Source organism: Filicampus tigris, chromosome 1 (assembly GCF_054856515.1).
Source record: "Filicampus tigris isolate MCC_2025a chromosome 1, RoL_Ftig_1.0, whole genome shotgun sequence".
In the NCBI taxonomy this organism is placed as follows: Eukaryota; Metazoa; Chordata; class Actinopteri; order Syngnathiformes; family Syngnathidae; genus Filicampus; species Filicampus tigris.
In genome coordinates, this window is record NC_141217.1 from 1,125,611 (window position 1) to 1,131,946 (window position 6,336).

General features: G+C 40.2%; 1 pseudogene; it reads right to left on the reverse strand.

Moving 5' to 3' along the window:
- Positions 1-227: 227 nt before the first annotated feature.
- On the reverse strand, positions 228-5,307 carry LOC147152433 (uncharacterized; annotated as a pseudogene).
- Between the last annotated feature and the right edge of the window lie 1,029 nt (positions 5,308-6,336).

Consider the following 6,336-nt stretch of genomic DNA (forward strand, 5'->3'; position numbering starts at 1 on the left):
GCAGAGGGATGACAGTGTTCTCAGCAGAGTGATATTCTTTGTAGAGAGGGACAGACGACCACCGAGAAGGGAACGTGCCCGAGAACCAATTGGTCCAGTGAGACTGTTTGAAGAGTTGGTCTGTATGTGGTCCCTACCTCATTGCGCTCCAGAGTACTGCAAGGTATCCATGATGAGGTGGGCCACCAAGGGCAACAACGGACATTGTACCTTGCAAGACAGAGGTTTCACTGGCTCAACTTACACAAGGATGTGGTGGAGTATGTGAGGCACTGCAGACGGTGTGTAGTGAGCAAAGCACCAGAACTAGAAGCCAGGGCGCCTTTGGAAAACATCAGAACCTCCGAGCCTCTTGAGTTGGTGTGCATCGACTTCTGGTCGGCTGAAGATTCCACTAATCGATCCTTGGATGTGGTCGTAGTCACGGACCATTTCACGAAGATGGCACAGGCCTTCTTATGCCCCAACCAGTCTGCAAAAGCAGTTGCACATCAGCTTTGGCACAATTACTTTTGCCTCTATGGCTTTCCTAGACATCTGCATTCTGACCAAGGAGCCAATTTTGAGAGTGCTCTGATTGCCGAGTTGTTGAGTGTGGCTGGCGTGCAAAAATCTTATACTACGCCATATCATCCCCAACAGCACAATGCGTCGGTCATGTGAATCAATGCGGCAGTTGTCTGTGTAAGAAGAGACGTGAGACAGCAACGTGCGTTCAAGCGTGTTTGTATTTCCTTATTGTCACATCACTGTAACCCGCGCCTCCCACCTGCAACTGGAGCATACCGTTACAATAGGGAGCAGGGGGGGCAATACCACAATCCCTATAACAGCAGTTGTCGCTCGCGCCGACGCGGGAGTAGAAAGAAGCCTTTCACCGAGTAGGCTGAGGTGAAATTTGGCCGCCTCGTGAGCACGTCACACGCATGAGAGCCGATTAGTGGGCCGTACTAAAATCCACTTCTGGCCATGCTTAGTCCAGCCATTTTTTAAAATGTGTCATCCGCCCGCCCCCCCGCCCCGAAAATTGGCATCCGGCCGGGCCGGAGGGTCCGACCGGTCCGGCCCAGGGACGGAATGCCCAGCTCTACAAACAACAATACAAATAATTCAAAATAACTTCTGGACATAAAACATTCTAATCTAAATACACAACATATATAAATATCATTACAAGGTTAGGGTTAGGGAAACATTGGGAATCCCTTTTCCTGCGATAGGTTATAAAATTGGCACAAGAGGTGATGTCATCTTCCAAACCGCTTATCCTATACAGGGTCGCGGGGAGTTGCTGGAGCCTATCCCAGCCGTCAATGGGCAAAGTCAGACTACACCCCGAACTGGTCACCAGCCAGTCGCAGGGCACACACAGACACCGTCACTGAGCGGGAATCGATCCCACGCTGCCCACACACAACTCAGGCGTGTGTACCACTACACTATCAGTGACTTTGGCACAAGAGGTAAGAGTTGCATATTAACAGTACATCATAGTCATGTTTGTAGTGACAAATGGCTATTTTTTTTACCTCAAATTGTCATGAGCATAGATACCTAGCTGGCATACTGTGAGTTATTTTAGAAAAGCTAAAAGTCATGCTTACTTTTCAGATCAACATTTAACACCATGCCTGTACACTTCATATATTTTGAGGTTGTTTTTAATTGCCATGGTGGAATGAGCAACCAATTTCCCACCAAATCCGTCAATGGCTACAACATGTGTGACACAAAACATCACAAGTTTCTCATTTTTATCCATGTGGCTGTGGAAAAATGTTTTTTGTCCAAAGTAGTCAGCTGTGTACGGGACGGGATTCAGGTTCTGGGCTCCCTTACAGAAAGAAAAAGACATTAAATTTTGTAAATCTGATGGCGTAAACTACTGTTCCAATAGTGATTCTGAGGCTAAGCTTACTTGTTGACGAGCTTTGTGGTGAGGGAGAACTGCTTTCAAAGCTGCTCCCACTCTGCTCCTTCTCATTTCACTGGCACAGATGCCTTAAGAAGACAAGAATCCTGTCATCATTTTTCTGCCATATTGTTGTAAATTCCTCATTTCTGCTTTTTTTTTTTTTTTTTTACTGCGTTTATATGGGCCATTCTACTGAATTGGTTCAAATTCAGAGTTGGAAAATGTGTGAAATTTGTATTTTATTTCAGAAAAAACTCTACTGTATTCATGTTGCACCATATTTAAGGGGCACATATATAGTAAAAGTACAGTCAATTTTCAAATATTATTTTCTAGCTTTTTCCTAATATCTTGGCTGTCCTAAAATTTGTCACTACCAAAACACACATTTACAGAAGAATGAAAATAATTCTACTAGCCGATTCATTTTTTTTCAATTCCCCCCTCTACACAGTATTTTTATAATTAATATATATGGTTTTTACATCAAAATCAATCTAAATGATTTTTTAATAAAATGTAATATTACCTTTTCTGAAATAAATAAAAAAAATCTATTCTATTTTTCATTGTAAAATGTAGAAAGTTGATCATATTGACTTCAAAAGTCATCAATAATTAAAACAAACATACCTTTAAACAATCATTATCATAAATTGTTGGTTGATAATTCAATACACTTTATTTTTGTTAAAACATCCGTTTTTTCGGTAGTGACTGAAAAGTTTCGGTAGTGACCATACTATTACTGTTGTTGCAGTAATACTTTGTGTGAGGGTAGCAATGTGATCACTTCACTAGTTTTGCTATATTTTAACTTTTAACATGTAATATAACTTTCCATCCATCCATTATCGATACCGCTTATCCTCACAAGGGTCGCGGGGCGTGTTGGAGCCTATCCCAGCTGTCTTTGGGCAGTAGGCGGGGGACACCCTGAATTGGTTGCCAGCCAATCGCAGAGACAAACATCCACACTCACAATCACACCTAGGGGCAATTTAGAGTGTCCAATCAACTTACCATGCATGTTTTTGGAATGTGGGAGGAAACCGGAGTACCCGGAGAAAACCCACGCAGGCACGGGGAGAACATGTAAACTCCACACAGGGAGGCCGGATCGAACCCACGATCTCTGAATTGTGAGGCGGACATGCTAACCAGTCGACCACCATGCCGCCCGTTATAAAACTAATGAAACATTATTTTTTCCATTTTCTACTGCGTTGTGCTGTACTCAGGGTCACGGGGCGTTGGAGTTCATTGCAGCTGACTTAGGGCAAAAGCAGGGTACACGCTGGACCGGTCACCTGTCCATCACAGGTCTCTTCATCATTGAAAAACTGTGGTTTCACCTTCCAAATGAAAATTTAATTGGAATGACAAATATTTTTGTAACATACATTTCCCTGTATGTATGTTCCCTCTCTCTCTGTTTTTTTAGAGACACCAGGTGGTCTTGTCTTTTCCTCCATGCTCTTCTGACTTTCCTTTGCTCTTGGATGATGTCAGCTTTCCTTCTTCCTTCCATCTCTTATTTCTTTCTCTTACCTTTATTAAATATTCTTCGGATTTCACTGGATAATTCTAACCCTTCGCCTGTACTCTGTCTCTGCTAGGCTTTTTGGCATTTTTGTGTTTTTCCCTTCATATTAAGGTAAAATAGAAATAGAATATTGTTAAAAGATTTACTATTTAAAACGTACTTTATTTAAAAAATAAACATCATATTGTCACTACCAAATCCATGTCACAACCAAAACCTCTCTGTATGTTTCGGTAGTGACTGTTTCGGTTTTATTTTTCACTGCAAATTAAGATAATATATGAAATAGAATATTGTTAAAATCAGAAAGATTTATGTACATATGTATCTATGTATTATACTATTTAAAACTTACTTTATTCAAAAATAAACATCATATTGTCACTACCGAAACCATTATGTCACAACCAAAACCTTTCTGTATGTTTCGGTAGTGACTGTTTCGGTAGTGATGTTTTATGACAGTTGTTAGCAATGCGCAAAAGTGCTAGGTACAACGTGGCTACCACACACAGTTTTGAGCATGTGTGCAGAGATAGAAAACACAACATTTAGCATTAAAATCAAAAGTGCTCATTTTATTGCAGAAATTGGGTGTTTGGTAGTGACGGTCCTTAAAACCACTTGCTGATTTTTAGACTTTGGTGGGCACCTACTTAACTATTAGATGCACAAGTGACTGGACCCTACACTCTTCCATAAGTGGGTAAAAAATGACCCATATTAGAATCAATGTGTTTTTATGCCATTTTGGTCATTTTGGTTAGGAATAATCACTTGTATAGTATTCAGTATTATATCTAGGACCACACAAGAACGATTTCATGTTTGAAATATCTTAATTTTTCCCTTTTTAAACATTTTGATGTTGCAACCTGCGTTTCTAAATCTACTACACAACTGATGTATTCCCCCAGATTCTTCTGAACTTGTTCCCCTGATTCTTTCCCCCGTGTAAACTATGCCATCTATTGCATAGGGGATGCGCGCATCACAAACCCAGAGGATCTTTAGGCCGTACTTGGCAGGCTTGCTTGGCATGTACTGCAGAAACTTCCACCTAACCCTGAATGGCACAAGCTGGTCATCCACAGTGACACAATCACTGGGGATGAGTCGCTTTTTGCAGTTGACCAGGAGTAGGTCCCATACATTGCGGAAGGCCGCCATATGGTCTATTTCCAGTCAGAAGGCTCTGGTCCTCTGATCATCCAAGCGCAAGGTATGGTGAATGTCTGCAAATCTTCCAATAGCCATAGAGGCCTTGTACATGGGAATATGCAGAGAACTCCCAAATAGCTCACGGACTGATACATCCCAGTTCTTCTCACTTGCTGCAAGCAGGGTCAATCCAATGACGGTCATGAATTCATCTTTTTTCCATTTTTTCCAAGGTCGTTTTTCCACCCCTTTTCCTCTTGCTGTTGCTACTCTACAATCTTCCAAGTAGGTGCTCTTCATCACCTCTTGTATTATATCATCAGTGATAAAGAACTCCCATTCATCTTCTGAGGCAGTGGTGTTAAGCCCTTGTGCAGGCCCTGACTGACTTCTGAGGGTGCTGTGTTCTGCACTGGGTGGGAGGTAACTTGCTCCAGTAAGAGCCCTTCCGACTCATTCTGTTGGACATGATTTGGACACTTTCTTTTTCAGAGGTCACATAAGAGAAATTTTCGGAATCAGATTGATTCTGTTCAGTTGTATTTCCACTTCCACCTGGACAATAGTCTGGGTCCTCATCATCAGAAATTTCAGACTCAAGAGTCCAACCCCGTTACTGGCCTCCATCATCCAGCATCTCTAGGACAATTTCAGCTCTGTATCTAGCATCCATGACACATTGGATGAGGAAACATAAAACTAATGTGTCCAATAGATCAATATGTAGGTATATTAATATATACTCACACACACACACAAACACACACTGCATATAGTAATGTTGGCTAACTCTAGTGTTAGCTAGTTATGATACATCACCACGTGCTTTCCCAGCATGACCAGAAAATGTTTTACATATACACTAGTTGTGAAGTAGGCTAATATGTTGATAAACAATAATATACTTTTTCAGACAACAATCATGAATGACACGCACACACACTAACGTTAACAGAATGCTAGTTAGCTAGTTAGTGTTAGCTAGTTATAAAGTGGGGTGATTTTAATAAATAATAATAACAACAATAATGAAAGAAACACACAATATTATATGAAGATAATACTTTCATACATCAGCTCTTGCTGTGTGAAACAATGTTCCTGAAGAGTGAAACATTTGATATTGTCTATGTGGTTCACAGTTAATTAATTTCTGACAGCCAAAGTTGATAAAAATCAATGGTTCCCATTGGATTCCATAGAAAATACATGCGGGTCATTTTTGAGCCACTTATGGAAGCTTGGGGTAGTTTAATAGTACAAAAACTGTAATTTCTTAAAAGATATAAAAGATAATTTAAAAATGTGAATGGCATTATATCAAAAACATGTTTTTCGAGGAATACCTGGAACATGAAATCCTAACAATTTTTCATTACAAAGATATTTAAAGTAAACAACCTCACCGGGTCATTTTTGACCCACTTATGCATCTAAGGGTTAATAATGCTGTCAACTAATTACTCGCCATGTGGTCATTGATGAACATGAAGGCAATGTCTCTTACTCGTGAAATTTCTGGGGATGTGGCTAAAACCAAGCCCTGCCTGCAGACAAATACTCTTTGCGTTTCGGTAGTAACATGAAAAGTTGGGACAGGTTTTTTTACATAAATTTGAAAAATAATTTTTTTAAAATCTACAAAATCAATGTAAATCTTTCACCATACATTTAAAAGCACCCAAAATAGTCTAATAAAGTAAAATATTTTTTA